The sequence below is a fragment of the Schistocerca nitens genome, chromosome 11 (assembly GCF_023898315.1).
Source record: "Schistocerca nitens isolate TAMUIC-IGC-003100 chromosome 11, iqSchNite1.1, whole genome shotgun sequence".
NCBI classification, from domain to species: Eukaryota; Metazoa; Arthropoda; class Insecta; order Orthoptera; family Acrididae; genus Schistocerca; species Schistocerca nitens.
In genome coordinates, this window is record NC_064624.1 from 81450130 (window position 1) to 81468347 (window position 18218).

The 18218-nt window shown below is 44.0% G+C and overlaps 1 protein-coding gene across 1 annotated transcript in view; it reads right to left on the reverse strand.

The window, feature by feature from the left end:
- LOC126212934 (poly [ADP-ribose] polymerase tankyrase-1-like) overlaps positions 1-16887 on the reverse strand; it is a 58265-nt gene extending 41378 nt beyond the window's left edge. The window contains exon 1 of the mRNA XM_049940454.1: positions 16692-16887. The gene's annotated coding sequence lies outside the window, so the exon portion shown is untranslated. The remainder of the gene's footprint in view (positions 1-16691) is intronic.
- Between the last annotated feature and the right edge of the window lie 1331 nt (positions 16888-18218).

An 18218-nucleotide genomic window follows, 5' to 3' on the forward strand; every position in this document is an offset into this window, starting at 1 on the left:
TTGCAAAAAGGTGATCGTCATCTTTTGGCCGGAAAGTTGAGGGTTCGTCCTGAGCCGCCACCCTTACTACGGCCCTTTCCCGTACGACCATTTCAGGATTGTACGGTGAATATCAGCAGTGCGGTAAAACATCAAATCTCCGACATCGCTGCGGCCGGACAAAGATCCTGCAAGAACCGGACCAACGACGATTGAAGAGAATCGTTCAGCGTGACAGAAGTGAAACCCTTCCGCAAATTGCTGCAGTTTCAATGCTGGGCCGTCAACAAGTGTCAACGTGCGAACCATTTGACGAAATGGAGCCGGAGGCGAACTCATATATCCTTGGTGACTTCACGATACAAGGCTTTACGCCTCTGCTGGGCCCGACTTTGGACTTTTGATGACTGGAAACACGGACTAGTTTCGTTGAATCGATGGACCCTGCATATCAGCAGGGGACTGTCCAAGTTAGTGGAGGCTCTATAATGGTGTGGAATATTCAAATGTGTGTGAAATCTTATGGGACTTAACTGCTAAGGTCATCAGTCCCTAAGCTCACATAACCTAAATTATCCTAAGGACAAACACACACACCCATGCCCGAAGGAGGACTCGAACCTCCCCCAGGACTAGCCGCACAGTCCATGACTGCAGCGCCACAGACCGCTCGGCTAATCCCGCGCGGCAATGGTGTGAAGCGTGTGCAGTTGCAGTGATATGCGACTCCTGATACGCCTAGATTCGACTCAGACATGTGACACGTATGTAAGCACCCTGTCTGATCACCTGCATCCACTCATGTCGATTGTGCATTCCGAAGAACTCGGGCAATTCCAGGAGGCCAATGCGACACCCAACGCACCCAAAACTGCTACAGAGAGGCTCCAGGAACACTCTTCTGAGTTTAAACACTTCCGCTGACCACCAAACTCCCTAGACACGAACATTATTGAGCATATCAGGGAATCCCTGCAACGTGCTGTTCAGAAGAGATCTCCACCCCCTCGTACTCTTAGGGATTTATGGACAGCCCTGCAGTATTCACGGTGCCAATTCCCTCCAGCACTACTCCAGACATTGAACGAGTCCTTGCCACAGTGTGCTGCGGCACTTCTGCGTGCTCGTGGGGGCCGTATACGATATTAGCCAGCTGTACCAGTTTCCTTGGCTCTTCAGTGATCTTCAAACATTCCTTTCTTTCTTGCGGTGTTTATGTATGTCTTTTGTCTTTTGCCCACCCTCTGTACCTCGGTTGAACAACAAAAGAACAATATTGAAACCATTGAGGTCCGCAGCTCGTGGTCGTGCGGTAGCGTTCTCGCTTCCCGCGCCCGGGTTCCCGGGTTCGATCCTCGGCGGGGTCAGGGATTTACTCTGCCTCGTGATGACTTGGTGTTGTGTGACGTCCTTAGGTTAGTTAGGTTTAAGTAGTTCTAAGTTCTAGGGGACTGATGACCATAGATGTTAAGTCCCATAGTTCTCAGAGCCATTTGAAACCATTGAGTACTGTCACCATAATGTATAGCACTATTTATTTGCAGTTTTTTTTTTTACTGAACGTCGTCCCAAAAAGTGTACCAGTTTGTTTGGCTCTTCAGTGTTTATCATTTGTCAAAGGCATGTGAAGCACTCTTGCACATGAAAAATATACTTACTGCTCAACCAGGTGGGTATTTACGGATATGTCGCATACGTAATAGCGAAAGAGACGTGATAAGGAACTGTATAACAGGAAAAGGATGCACGTTTCCAATAGACTAACAGGTTTTACTAAAATTACCGGAAAGAAAATACGTGCAGTTTTTAATGTCAGATTATCCCAATAGTTCTTGTAGACGAAAAATTTATGTGGTGTAAAAGCTTATTTCTTATGCTGCAATACTTTCCGCACGAGTATGAAACACCGCTTTCAAACGATGTGAAGTGTATGGTAGTGTACTGTTATAAATATAATTGTATACTCTCATCTGCACAATCGTAATTCGTTATACTTGACCTTGGTCATAAAGCATAGAAATCAGACCTAAAACGTAGTACTGCAGAATGAATATTGTGACGGAGCGTATTGCAGACATGAATAAATAACCAGCTAGACCTCCGCTGCTCACGATCGGACCGTTGCACGGTGTGTGGCGGAGGGTACTTGGCGCACCGAGGCCATCCTGCGCTCCGCATATGCGTCATACTCGCTGCTGTCGAAGTCGGCTCCCTCCCTCCCTCCCTCCCCCACCCATGACGTCAGCTCCGCGGCGTGTGCTGACCTCGCTCTGCAGCCACGCATTACCTCCCACTGCACGACGCCCGCTTCCTGCTGTTACATTACCACACAAGTAGCAGGCTTGCAGCGAGGCTATTTACTGCAGAGTCTGTCACAAAGAGCTAGCCTACATCTACGTGTATAATAGTGGAAAACAGTACGAAAATTAACATTGTCGGTCGGAATAGTTCCATGTAGTGTATATCCGACAGTGTGATATTCAATAAAATGATAAATACAGCCAAGTAGAATCGCATTTGACGTCAGCAGTACAGAATAATATAACGAGACATCGTCGATTCAGGTGGTAGAGGGTGGAACTCGGAGGGCAGAAGGGAAACACGTTATTAGTGACAGTGCGTATTGTGTACGTAAAGGACGCTTTTACACAGCCACGCGGAAAACTATTACCACGCGATGAAAAAGCAAAAATTGGTGCGTGGGTGGAAATGGGAGTCTCTAATCGCCAACCGCCAAGAAGTTGGTTCCCTCAACTTCTTTATAACTTTGTTAGATTCGCGCAGGATATGGACAGAATAGGAAATGTGAGTGAAGTAGAAAATTGTCTGAGGCATCGAAACGATTACTTTTGCGCGGAGCGAGGGCCGCAAACCGTTATTATTCTCAAGTTGTCGCTGATTTATAGTTGCCAGCAACTGCCAGATGTGTACGACACATTTTGTCAAATGACAAACACCGTGCATTCGAGAAACGACTGCAAAAAACCTGCTCTCACGCGCAGATATAAACAGGCTAGATTGCAGTTTGCTGAAAACTAACGGACTTGAGAATGGGCTAAAGTGGTCTTCAGAGACGAGAAGAAGTGCCTTTGTACCAGTTCCACCCAGGAAAGTGAACGCCATGTTTTGTTAGCCGTGTTATGGAAGAAACTATCTACTTCCGTCAGATTGTTTCCTCTCAAAATAAATTCTATACATGTTTGCTTCAGACATTGTGTATTACCTTATTTGGAATATTGCCATTATCCTGATTTTCCCTACTGTATATCTAAACTCTGCAAGTATGGTAGTTAGAGTACCAGTGTCACTCCGCCATTTTTCTGTTCCAGTCGCGAATGGGTCCCGCGTAGAGCAACTGCTGGTAAGCCACCGTGTGGGCCCAAATAACTCTGGTGTTTTCTTCAGGGTCTTTTCGCGAGATATGCGCTCGACGAAGCAACGCATTCGCAAACTCTTCTGGAACCCACCCCCTCGGAACTTAAAGTAGTAAAGCCCACACCGTGATGCAGAACGCCTCTCTCGCAGCGCCTGCCACTGCAGTTGGCTGCGCATCTCTGTGACGCTTTCGTGCTAACTAAACGAACCTGTGACGAGACGTGCTGCTCTTCTCTGGATCTTCTCTATTTCCTCAAACAGGCGCGCGGGGTAGCCGCGCTGTCTCAGGCGCCTTGCCACGGTTCGCGCGGCTCCCCCCGTTAGAGGTTCGAGTCCTTCCTAGGGCACGGCTGTGTGTATGTTGTCCTTAACGTAAGTTAGATTAAGCAGTGTGCAAGCCTAGGGACCGATGACCTGAGCTGTTTGGTCCCATAGCAACTTACCACAAATTTTCACATAACTGTTCCAGCTGCGCCCTGCGGTGTCATCCGCGGTTGAACAGCTCGTTATAAGGGAATGTTAATGCCGAACCTCACTGTCCACGAGTATGCGCCATCACAAAAGTTATCCTCTGGAGGTACTGAGGCTTCTACACTTGTGGCCCAACAAACCTCGCGACATCGAAAAAAAAAAAAAACCCTCCCTTGGTCAAAACTATTGACTGCCCTAGAGTAACTTTGAGTGTTGTGAAAATCTTAGGTTCTTAGAGTAAATAGAGAGAATTTGTTCGAGTTTATAATGCTTGTTAAAAAAAATGGTTCAAATGACTATAAGCACTATGGTACTTAACATCGGAGGTCATCAGTCCCCTAGAACTTAGAACTACTTAAACTTAACTAACCGAAGGACATCACACACATCCATGCCCGAGGCAGGATTCGAACCTGCGACCGTAGCGGTCGCGCGGTTCCGGACTGAAGCGCCTAGAACCGCTCGGCCACTCTGGCCGTGTGGTAATCTAACATCAGACCCCTACATACATACACACACACACACACACACACACACACACACACACACACACACACACACACATATATATATATATATATATATATATATATATATATATATATATATATATATATATATATATATCCTGGGGGAGTTGCTAGTCTCCTACCAGGCGCCTCCCCAGGTGGCGGATAGGGGAATGCTCACCAGATATGGTGGGTACCGGGGAAATAAAATACCCGGGGTGGACCAAAACTAGCAAACCAGGGCACGACGGTTCCACATGTCAGTGGCGGTTTCCCGACAGCGTCTGTTCCACATGTTAGTGGCGGCTGATTTGTGTTTCAAGGCTCCACAACCTTGATCCTACCAACTGGCACATGTCAGACCAAAATACAATTACAAGTAAAATCATGGTTCGTGTATGTAATAACAAAAGTACCCCAGGTGGTGAAATCCACCCACCTAGCAGAAAGGTGGCAACCGGTCTATCGGATTCTGGGGAGACCGGACCTACACGACTTGTGAGTGGATCGGAGCACTCTGGAAAACTTCCCAAAAATGAAGATTACATTGGAACAGTAAACATAAGGACACTAATACAAACCGAAAAATTATACACATTAACAGAAGAATTAAAGAAGCTGAAAATCCAAATCATAGCAGTACAAGAGACCAGATTTCCTGATAATCAAATCACTGACTACAATGGCTTCAGAATTTTCAAAAGTGGAACGGACAGAAAAATTGGTAAAGGGGCAAACATGCTTGGTATGGCCTTTATGGTCGAAAAATCCTCAGTTAAATTTGTAAAATCTGTAAAAACTATTAGCAATAGACTAATGTTTCTTAGGTTGAAACACAAGAATAAATATTACACCCTAATTAATGTTCACGCACCCTGCAACGTTGACAATAGAAAGGACCTAGACAATGTGGATAAATTTTGGGAACGATTAGAACTTGAAATGTCAAAGATACCGAGGAATGATGTCAAAATACTTCTTGGAGATTTCAATGCACAGATTGGCAGAGAAAAGAAATACAGGAAGACGGTTGGGCTATACCCAGCACACAAATTGACCAACAAAAATGGCATGCGACTAATCCAACTTTGTCAACAATTCAACATGAAAATCAGCTCAACGTCGTTCAATAAGAAACCAAGAAAATAGAAGACCTGGAGATCCCCTATAAGCCAATTGGGAGAATTTCAAATTGACCATGTGGCCATCTCATGTAACTTCCAAAAAGAGATCAGAGATATCCAGGTTAGGAGACGTGCTAATATTGACTCAGATCATTATATCACAAGAGTTCGGGTCCAATTCACCCCAAGAAGGAAAACACCAAGAATTCCACCAGCAATCCCAAAATTTGACCTACAAAAACTAACAGAATCAGAAACAATTAAAAAATGGGAAAATTCTCCCGCAAACAACTGGGAAACATTCAAGGAAAAAAATCACAAAAATAGCGAAGGAGCAAATACCATTGAAGAAGAAGCACAAACATCCATGGTGGAATATGGAATGCGAAAAGGCAATTCAAGTTCGTACAGAAGCCTTTGCGAAGTACAGTTCAAATAAAAATGAGAAAACTCTTCAAAACTTTTTAGAAACACGGAAACTTTCAAATAAACTTATTAGACAAGAGAAGAGAAAGTATGTAACTCATCAACTGGAATCAATAGAAGCAGATTTTAAAAATTATAATACGCATGGATTCTACAAAACTTTTGCAAACCAAATTAAAGGGTATATCCCTCAAAATGTCTGTTTTCGGAAATCAGATGGGAATCTGGCACTAAGCGACGAAGAAAACTGTGAAGAATTAGCCAAATGCCTATTGGCTTCTGTCTCGGGTTCTTCGGCCGACGTTCATCTAATGATTTTTCTGACGTTTCGCCAGCACGAGTGGCTGGCATTGTCAAAGCTTCACCCTCCATTGCCGGTGGTGAACTGGAGGGTGAAGCTTTGACAATGCCAGCCACTCGTGCTGGCGAAACGTCAGAAAAATCATTAGATGAACGTCGGCCGAAGAACCCGAGACAGAAGCCAATAGGCAGTTTGTCAACAAGTGGCCACGAAAGCCTTAACAATTTTGAATTAGCCAAATATTTTGAAACGCTACTAAACTGTCCAGAACCAACAGAAGCTCTTCCAATATCCAGCACTAAAGCCCCGCAACAGCAAGACTCTATACCGCCAACTGAAGAAGAAATTATCAAACACATAAACAAACTCAAAAATAACAAAGCATCAGGAGAAGATGGAATTGTAGCCGAATTTCTCAAAAGTCTAGGGTCTAACTCAAGAAATGAGCTAGTTAAAATTATTCAAAACATATGGGTTACTGAAGAAATACCAGAAGATTGGAAATGTGCCCTAATACATCCGCTACATAAAAAAGGGGATAAATCGGATGTGAACAACTATAGAGGAATCTCCTTACTTGCCGTCACATACAAGATATTATCAGCTTGTCTTCTTGAAAGAACACAAAAACTGCTAGAACCCAAAATCTCAGATTTCCAAGCTGGTTTCAGACCAAACAGATCATGTCCAGAACAAATTTTAAACTTGAAATTGATTACAAGGATGAGACAAATGCGAAGGAAGCCTACAGTATATGTCTTTGTCGACTTTAAAAAGGCATATGATTCAATTCACAGACCCACACTATTTAAAATTCTTGAAGAACAAGGACTGGATAAGAAGACACGGAACATCATAGAGCAGACATTAACAAATACAAAATGCAAAGTGAAATTCATGGGAAAACTTTCAAAATCATTTGAGATAAAAACTGGGGTTAGACAAGGTGATGGATTATCACCTCTGTTATTTAACTTAGTTCTGGATAGAGTCATGGCAGAATGGGAAAAAGAACTCAAAAAAGAAAAGTACTGGAAACCAATATCACTGGGAACCAAAAAAGATGACCTACAAATCCCCTACTTAGCCTACGCAGACGATCTTGCAATAATGGCAGATTCTAGTGAAATGGCAGTCAAACAGATAGAAACCTTAAAAGAGTGTGCAGGAAAAGTTGGCCTACAAATATCTTTTGAGAAAACGGTGTTTACAACAACAAATCTAGAAGTTTCTAAGTTACAAACCAAATATGGAGAAATTAAGAGGGTACCATACTTTAAATATTTAGGAGAGATAATTTCTGAAAAATACAACAAGAAAGAATATTAAAAGCTCGTAGGGGTCTAGGGCTGATCCAAAACATTTACAATAAAAAATGTCTATCTATAAATACAAAAATTAAACATTATAAGTCGGTAATTAAACCAATAATGCTATATGCCAGCGAAACCTTGACACTTAAAAGAAAAACAGATATGGAAAACCTGAAGAAAGAGGAAAGGAAAATCATTAGAAAAATTCTGGGACCAAGATGGACCAAAGAGGGGTATAGATTACAGAAAAATTCTAAAATTGAAGAATATTCTAACATAGAGATAGACATGAGGAAGAGGCGTCTAAAATTCTATGGCCACATAATGAGACTTCCCGATCACAGACTTACAAAAAGAATAGTAAGATACGTAGCATCCCTTGTTAATGGAGGAGAATGGATCAAAAATGTAAAGAAAGATCTGGAATTAGCCAACATTACTACTGAAGACATGAACAAAAGAAACAATTTCAAACTTAAAGTTGACAAATGGGAGGTCAAACCAGAGACAAAAGCGCCGAGAACTGGAACAAAATGGAGCGAAGAAAGAAAAGCTGAATTCTCGCAAAGAATGAAGACCTGGTGGGCAAACAAGAAGAATAAGAAGCCCCAGAAGTGAACCATCTTTACTTAGCGTCTTCCATGTTGGGAGCTTTACGACTAATATATATATATATATATATATATATATATATATATATATATATATATATATATATATATTCCTTGACGTAAGACCAAAGCTTCCTAAAATTTTCTGCAAGTCGCTTACTACAATTGTACTTTCGAATTCGTCGAACGGTTGACACACGGCCCTCAATCCGCCAGTTTAGGCTTCGTTCAGTTCTTGTCTCTCTCTGAGGCCTCGACGACGTTTAAATTTGCTGCGAAGCTCTCTTTTCGTTCCTAGGAGTTTATTAACGCCGTGGTCGAACCACGGAGGGTTCACGTCCCATGGCCCAGGTTATAAGAAATATAAATTATTAAACATTTTTCCGCGATATTAAGCAATTATATTTGTCATATGTAAAAGAAACTCTACTGAAAGTCAAGGAATAATGCTATTATAAAGAAAAACTATTATCTGTAATGTAAGTATTACTATTATCTTTGACCTTTTTAGCATCGGCGTGAAAAAAAAAGGGCCAGACTCTGTCTTGTTCTGATAAGACGCCATTGTGAGCAGTCTACATAATAAGGTGTGTACATGTTTTATTATTTGAGCAGTGAGCTCCAATATATGTCAAAAGTATTGCTGTTGTTAATTTTAACCGCAACCTGCACCACATACCCCGTTTGCTTTTTCCATCATTTTTAAAAGAATTTCAGACGCCACGCCGGCAGCAAGCTGAACGTCGCTGGACGGCGACAATTGGCAGCCATTAAGAGACAATTTAAAATTATCGTAATTATTATCTCGTTCTTTCCACACGCGAAGCTGGAGATCGGCTATATTATTTCATTTATGATTTATAGCAAACTGGTATTTTCAAAGTACTTAGTGATATATTCAGACGATTTATGTTACGTGCAAGAGGATACAGGACTGGCCTGCGCTAAGGCGAAATTATATCACACGTAAGTCCTTACGTATTGAAAATAGTGAAATACCTGTGTGTGTGTGTGTGTGTGTGTGTGTGTGTGTGTGTGTGTGTGTGTGTGTGTTTATTGCCTATAATGATTAACTGTTTTTGAGAACAGTCTCGCCTAAGTAACTTCAATAGTTATACAGGATCCCACGAATTTTTGTGTCAGTGAAATCTAAGAACGACCTGTGCCTTCGCATATCTTTGCAGTGAAACCAAAATCAAATTAAAAATAAAAATACAATATAAATTAGATAAAATAAAATAATGAAATCCCACATTCTCATTCCATTCAACGACACACACATTAATAGGTTATATACAGGATGTTACAAAAAGGTACGGCCAAACTTTCAGGAAACATTCCTCACATACAAATAAAGAAAAGATGTTATGTTGACATGTGTCTGGAAACGCTTAATTTCCATGTTAGAGCTCATTTTAGTTTCGTCAGTATGTACTATACTTCCTCGATTCAAATTGTAAATTTTCACAATCAACATGTGTGGGCTGACGAGAATCCGCACACAATTGTGCAATCACGTCATCGACACAGATTTTCTGTGAACGTTTGGGCAGGCATTGTTGGTGATGTCTTGATTGGGCCCCATGTTCTTCCACCTAATGGAGAACGTTATCATGATTTTATACGGGATAATCTACCTGTGCTACTAGAACATGTGCCTTTACAAGTACGACACAACATGTGGTTCATGCACGATGGAGCTCCTGCACATTTCAGTCGAAGTGTTCGTACGCTTCTCAACAACAGATTCGGTGACCGAGGGATTGGTAGAGGCGGACCAATTCCATGGCCTCCACGCTCTCCTGACCTCAACCCTCTCGACTTTTATTTATGGGGGCATTTGAAAGCTCTTGTCTACGCAACCCCGGTACCAAATGTAGAGACTCTTCGTGATCGTATTGTGGACTGCTGTGATATAATACACCATTCTCCAGGGCCGCATCAGCGCATCAGGGATTCCATGCAACGGAGGACATTTTGATCATTTCCTGTAAAAAAGTGTTTGAAGTCACGCTGGTACGTTCTGTTGCTGTGTGTTTCCATTCCACGATTAATGTGATTTGAAGAGAAGTAATAGAATGAGCTCTAACATGGAAAGTAAGCGTTTCCGGACACATGTCCACATAACATATTTTCTTTCTTTGTGTGTGAGGAATGTTTCCTGAAAGTTTGGCCGTACCTTTTTGTAACACCCTGTATATGAAGTAGAGTTTTTAAGAAAGTTTTTACAAACCTGAAAACAGCAAAAAGTTTTGCATATATACCTTGTTGTCACATGCAGCGTTTTTCCTGGTTGTTTATGTTTTTCTTTACAGCTGTTTTACTTTCACTCCGTCGTCTTCAACCACATAGAAGTTAATGAAGAGCAATTATTTATCTTGATATTTTATATGATTGGGAATGTTGTAATTCTATGTGGAAGGTTGTGTGTGTGCGCGCAAGGATTATCAGTACTAACAAGGGAACCTCCCCATCGCACCCCTCTCAGATTTAGTTATAAGTTGGCACAGTGGATAGGCCTTGTAAAACTGAATACAGATCAATCGAGAAAACAGGAAGAAGTTGTGTGGAACTATGAAAAAATAAGCAAAATATACAAACTGAGTAGTCCATGCGTAACCTAGGCAACAACAAGGAACTTGTAAGTTCGAGAGTGCCGTGGTCCTGTTGTTAGCGCGAGCCGCTGCGGAGCGAGAGGGCCATGGTTCAAGCCTTCCCTTGGCTGAAAATTTTAATTTTTTTTTTCAGTTTATGTGACAAACGCTTATGTTTCCATCACTTTTTTGGGAGTGATTATCACATCCACAAGAAAACCTAAATCGGGGAAGGTAGAAGAATCTTTTTACCCATTCGCCAAGTGTACAAGTTAGGTGGGTTGACAACATATTCCTGTCATGTGACGCACATGTCACCAGTGTTGTATAGAATATATCAGACGTGTTTTCCTGTGGAAGAATCGGTTGACCTATGACATTGCGATCAAATGTTTTCGGTTCCCATTGGAGAGGCACGTCCTTTCGTCTACTAATCGCACGGTTTTGCGGTGCGGTCGCAAAACACAGACACTAAACTTATTACAGTGAACAGAGACTCAATGAACGAAGGAACAGATCATAACTTTGCAAAAATAAAGAAAATAAACCTTTCACCCGAGGGAAGGCTTGAACCAAGGACCCCTCATTCCGCAGCTGCTCACGCTAACCACGGGACCACGGCGCTCCTCAGCTCATATCCTCCTCGATGTTGCCTATCTTCCACATAGACTACTCAGTTTGTATATTTTGCTTATTTTTTCATAGTTCCACACAACTTCTTCCTGTTTTCTCGATTGATCTGTGTTTAGTTTTTCAAGGCCTATCCACTGTGCCAACTTATAATTAAATCTGAGGGGGGTGCGATGGGGAGGTTCCCTTGTAAGACTGCAGTTCTTAAAGACCACTGTGTATGTAGCGCGCCGTCACGTGTCTCAGTGCGTGATCTGACGAAGTAACGTCTCCTTCCCCACCCCCTCTCCCTCCCTCCCTCCCTCCCTCTCTCTCTCTCTCTCTCTCTCTCTCTCTCTCTCTCTCTCCCTCTCTCTCTCTCTCTCTCTTCGCAGAACGCGCGACGAACCAGCCTTCGTAGCTGCTCTCTAGAAGCTGCGCCTTGTGTGTGTTGCTTCTGATACGTGGTGAATGCCGCGCAACAGCAAATTGCGACGCAAAAAGAAAGAAGCAACTACAGAGGAAAGGCAAATAGTTGTCTCCCAAGGTGAAGAGAGCAAATCACTTTCAGAAGCTGCTGGTATTATTGGGACAAGCGAGGCAATTGTACAGTCCATAGCAACGAAACAAATCGCTGTCGTTCAAAAGACGGAACATTAAACATTGACAGTATTTAAAGAAAGAATGACGCTACATCACGATTACTGACAAAATAGTGCGTGTATCGCCAGGTTGAAGCTCTTCCATCTGTGTTTGCTGTACAAATACAATGGTCTTGAACAAAGTAAGAGCATATGGACTATCAGACCAATTGTGTGATTGGATTGAAGAGTTCCTAGGTAACAGAACGCAGCATGTCATTCTCAATGGAGAGAAGTCTTCCGAAGTAAGAGTGATTTCAGGTGTGCCGCAGGGGAGTGTCGTAGGACCGTTGCTATTCACAATATACATAAATGACCTTGTGGATGACATCGGAAGTTCACTGAGGCTTTTCGCAGATTATGCTGTGGTGTATCGAGAGGTTGTAACAATGGAAAATTGTACTGAAATGCAGGAGGATCTGTAGCGAATTGATGCATGGTGCAGGGAATGGCAATTGAATATCAATGTAGACAAGTGTAATGTGCTGTGAATACATAGAAAGATAGATCCCTTATCATTTAGCTACAATATAGCAGGTCAGCAACTGCAAGCAGTTAATTCCATAAATTATCTGGGAGTACGCATTAGGAGTGATTTAAAATGATCACATAAAGTTGATCGTCGGTAAAGCAGATGCCAGACTGAGATTCATTGGAAGAATCCTAAGGAAATGCAATCCGAAAACAAAGGAAGTAGGTTACAGTACGCTTGTTCGCCCACTGCTTGAATACTGCTCAACAGTGTGGGATCCGTACCAGATACGGTTGATAGAGAAGATCCAACGGAGAGCAGCGCGCTTCGTTACAGGATCATTTAGTAATCGCGAAAGCGCTACGGAGATGATAGATAAACTCCAGTGGAAGACTCTGCAGGATAGACGCTCAGTAGCTCTGTACGGCCTTTTGTTGAAGTTTCGAGAACATACCTTCACCGAAGAGTCGAGCAGTATATTGCTCCCTCCTACGTATATCTCGCGAAGAGACCGTGAGGATAAAATCAGAGAGATTAGAGCCGACACAGAAGCATACCGACAATCCTTCTTTCCACGAACAATACGAGACTGGAATAGAAGGGAGAACCGATAGAGGTACTCAAGGTACCCTCCGCCACACACCGTCAGGTGGCTTGCGGAGTATGGCTGTAGATGTAGATATCGATCTATCCCCTCTCGTAGTATCTTTGCTGGACTGCTATTACTTCCCGGTCACTGTCTGTCGTAAGCCAGTTCGGGTTGCGGGTTCGGGTCTGTCAGCCGGTTGGGAAGCATCTGGAGTGCAGTCGGGAGTTGCAATGCGGCACTAGTGCGGTCGGATTGGAGCAGCAGTGAGGTCTGCGTCAGCATGGCTCGCCCGACCATTGCCGCCACGCATCACTTGAGTCGGGCCACAGTCTTGGTGGATCGTCGGTCGGTCGTCCTACTGGACGACGCGTTTTGATCGTTCATCAGTCGGCTGAGTGTCTGTGTGCATCGACTCCCGATTTGTCTTCGTGCGTGTTTAGTTACTGTTGGGTATCGCTCAGGTCTTCGTGCAAGTGTTTGTCAAACTGTGCATATAGTTGGCATTATTTCCACTGACGACGATTTTAGATGTCGGAATTCAGAAGTTATTTGGTCGGTTGTTGCAGATGAGGCAAGTTTTCTCCACGCGGTACAGCCGGCTGGGTCTGCTGGCAGCCCCTGCACAATGTTGGAGAGTATGTGGAGCTGTCCGATCGCTACGAGCTTCGTGGTTTACCGACCCAGGACGTCAGAGTTGAGTAATGGCTTCAACTACCCAAGCCATGCCCATTCGGGGTGGTGTCCTGTGAGCAACACCGTTTCTACTGCTGAAATTTAGCCGCCATGCGGTGCAATTAACTATTTCGGTTGACTACAATTTGAGTGCACTCGTGGAATTTTCTGCCTTGTGGCCGTCAGTGTTTTGGCTACCTGCCCTGGCCACTAACGTAATTTCAGGGAGTGTCCTTTCCTCACCTGTTGTCGCTGTCCACCTTGGTGTGTAATTTCGACAGCTAATACATACTCCATTGTGGGTTATCACGTTTGTAACCTTCTCTGCAAGTCGTCGTGTCGGCCAGACCGTGGCTGTCCCCTGGTTGGATTCTGACAGATCAAGTGTAGCTGGGCTCACCACCCATCTCGCCTAAGTGAACAAGGGCTGACCCACATCCCTGGAGGCTTCTGAGTGCCACCGGTGTTTAATTATCTGTTGTCAGCTGCTTAAAATTTTAGGTTTATGTTTATTTTCCTTTCTTCTTAAAAATTTTGCAAAATTAATTCTTAAATTTATCTTTCAAGCTTAAACATTGAGGCCTTCTGCCTTTAAAATATTATGGTAATATATTTTAAAATTTTGAATCGTAACTGTGGCCTTCACCCATTTGTATTGCACCTTGCACATGTTTGTCCTATCTACTTTGCAGTGATGGTTTTTTTAATTGTTTTATTGCTATCTTAATTGGATTTTTACCTTACTGATTTGTTAAGATTTCTTGTTTGGAGGCCTACAGCCACGAAAGAGTTGCATTTGGTAAAGGTCCGGCTATGTGGATGTAAAAGTGTTATTAAATTACAGTAAATTACAATTAGAAGATGAAACTGACCCCAACCTATTTGGCCCTTTCTACAATCCTCATAACCTGTTCTTCCCAGCGGCTTTAGCGGGCGTATCAAGTTCATTTGACATTTTTTTGTCCCGTATCCTCAAACGCTGATGCTCCAGTGCACTTCGCCGTTAACGTCTGGGCGCATCTCACACGTGTCTTCCCCGGCCAATGGATCGAACGAAGGAGTCCAGTTGCACGGACTGTCTTTCACCAGATCTCAACCAGTGCGGTATCTGGCTACCGGGCCATCTCAAAAACATCGTGTATGCAGAGCCCATTCCAGATGTGGCGACACTGGAGCACTGTATTCGTGCTCGTTTTGACGCTGTTTGGGAGCAGCCTGGACTATGTGAACGTGTGAGACAAGAACGTGCGTTGCGGCACATGGAAACCATTTTCGACAGATACTGTAACACTGACCGCACGGTACAGCGCATATTAGACTGCAGTCTCTGCAACAATGTATGATGCAATAAACGGTCTCTAGCATGGAAACCACCCATTTCTGTACATACACTACTGGCCATTAAAATTGCTACACCAACAACAAATACAGATGATGAACGGGTATTCGTTGCAGATATATATTATACTAGAATTGACATGTAATTACATTTTCACGCAATTTGGCTGCATAGATCCTGAGAAATCAGTACCTGTAACAACCAACTCTGGCTGTAATAACGGTCTTGATACACCTGGGCATTGAGTCAAACAGCGCTTGGGTGGCGTTTACAGGTACATCTGCCCATGCAGCTTCAACGCGATACCACAGTTCATGAAGAGTAGTGACTGCCATATTGCGACGATCCAGTTGCTCGGCCACCATTGAAAAGACGTTTTCAGATGGTGAGAGATCTGTGCTGGCCAGCGCAGCAGTTGAACATTTTCGTATCCAGAAGGCCCATACAGGACCTGCAACATGTGGTCGTGCAATATCCTGCTGATATGCAGGGTTTCACAGGGATCGAATGAAGGGTAGAGCCATGGGTTGTAACACATCTGAAATGTAACGGCCACTGTTCAAAGTACCTTCAATGCAAACAAGAGGTGGCCGAGACGTGTAACCTATGGCACCCCATGACATCACGCAGGATGATAAGCCAGTATGGTGATGACGAATACACACTTACAATATGCCTTCACTGTGATGACGCCAAACAGGGATGCGACCATCATGATGCTGTAAATAGAACCTGGATTCATCCGAAAAAATTACGTCTTGCCATTTGTGCACCCAGGTTCGTCATCGAGCACACCATCGTAGGCGCTCCTACCTGTGATGCAGCGTCAAGGGTAACCGCAGCCACAGTCTCCGAGCTGATAGTCCGTGTTGCTGCAAATATTGTCGAACTGTTCGTACTGATGGTTGTTGTCTTGCAAACGTCCCCATCTGTTGAGTCAGGGATCGAGACCTGGCTGCAGGATCCGTTACAGCCGTGTGGATAAGATTCCTGTCATCTCCACTGCTAGTGGTACAAGGCCGTTGGGATCCAGCACGCCATTCCGCATTACCCTCCTGAACCCACCCATTCCATATTCTGCTAACAGTCATTGTATCTCGAGCAACGCGAGCAGCAATGACGCGGTACGATAAATCGCAATCACGATAGGTTACAATACGACCTTAATCAAAGTCGGGAACGTGATGGTACGCATTTCTCCTCCTTACACGGAGCATCACTACAACGTTGCACCAGGCAACGCCGGTCAACTGCTGTTTGTGTATGAGAAATCGGTTGGAAAGTTTGCTCATGTCAGCACGTTGTAGGTGTCGCTCTGAATTCTCTGAAAAGCTAATCGTTTGCGTATCACAGCATCTTCTTCCTGTCGGTTAAATTTCGCGTCTGTAGCACGTCATCTTCGTGGTGTAGCAATTTTAATCGCCAGTAGTGTAAGTTCATTAGACCATGTTTGTTCCGCATCCTTTCATCGATCAATTGCTAGAGTTTGCTGACGGTGGAAAAAAATCACCGTATAGATAAATTACACACAGAAGTTAGGACGCAACGAGACGGTCTGACAGTTGGCGCCTCTCCGCTGCCGGGTTCCGTATTTCGTCAGACGTTTCACCTCACCAGACTGGAGAGCGTTCAGTGGTAGCAGTGCTGGCTGGTTATACCCTCCTACCTGCCGTGCGCACGCCCGTCTGCCCTGGGTTCCAAATGGGAAGCCGCAACCGTCGCTCCAGGTCTGCCCGCTGCCGCGCCTCTCCAGCAACTGTTCCAGAACGACGCGGCGCCGCAGCTCCGCCGTCACGTGACCCCCGCTGGCGCTGTTGCAAGGCCGGCGGGGAAGGCCGCAACCTTCGCCTCCGCGAAATCAGTCGACTCGATAACTCCTGTGACAGTGCGCTGCAGTCTGAGTGTCATTCGGACTCCCGCCTTCCTAGACAGCCGCTCATCCTCAGTAGAGACCCTTTCTCACGACCGACTTCTGGTCTCAGTGGACTAAAAAAAAAGAAATGCATCTACTGCTTCAGCTCTGTCCTTCTGTTCCTCTGTTTCGAGTCGTCGCTTCCGTTTGCACGTCAGCGCGAAAACTGCCGTTGCTGCGAAAGTGAGGTAATAAGGGACTATCCTTATTACGAAAAACTCGGAATACACACTGAAGAGCCAAAGAAACTGGTACATCCCCCTAATATCTACATCTATCTACATCTACAATTATTACCCGCAAGCCACCCAACGGTGTGTGGCGGAGGGCACTTTACGTGCCACTGTCATTACCTCCCTTTCCTGTTCCAGTCGCCTTCTGTTCCTGTAGTCAACAGCCTCTGTTTCGAGTCGTCGCTTTCGTTTACACGTCAGCGCGAAAATTGCCGTTGCTGCGAAAGAGAGGTTGTAAGGGCCAATCCTTATTACGAAAAACTCGGAATACACACTGAGGAGCCAAAGAAAGTGGTACACCCGCCTAATATCTACATCTATCTACATCTACATCAACGGTTCGCTGGAAGAACGACTGCCGGAAAGCCTCCGTGCGCGCTCGAATCTCTCTAATTTTACATTCGTGATCTCCTCGGTAGGTATGAGTAGGGGGAAGCAATATATTCGATACCTCATCCAGAAACGCACCCTCTCGAAACCTGGACAGCAAGCTACACCGCGATGTAGAGTGCCTCTCTTGCAGAGTCTGCCACTCGAGTTTGCTAAACATCTCCGTAACGCAATCACGCTTACCAAATAACCCTGTGACGAAACGCGTCGCTCTTCTTTGGATTTTCTCTTATCTCTCCTGTAAACCTGACCTGGTACGGATCCCACACTGATGAGCAATACTCAAGTATAGGTCGAACGAGTGTTTTGTAAGCCACCTCCTTTGTTGATGGACTACATTTTCTAAGGACTCTCCCTATGAATCTCAACCTGGCAACCGCCTTACCAACAATTAATTTTATATGATCATTCCACTTCAAATCGTTCCGTACGCATACTCCCAGATAATTTACAGAACTAACTGTTACCAGTGTTTGTTCCGCTATCATATAATCGTAAAATAAAGGATCTTTCTTTCTATGTATTCACAATACATCACATTTGTCTATCTTAAGTGTCAGTTGCCACTCCCTGCACCAATTGCCTATCCGCTGCAGATATTCCTGGACTTCGCTGAAATTTTCTAAACGTCTGTACACAAGATTTACACACTCCTAAA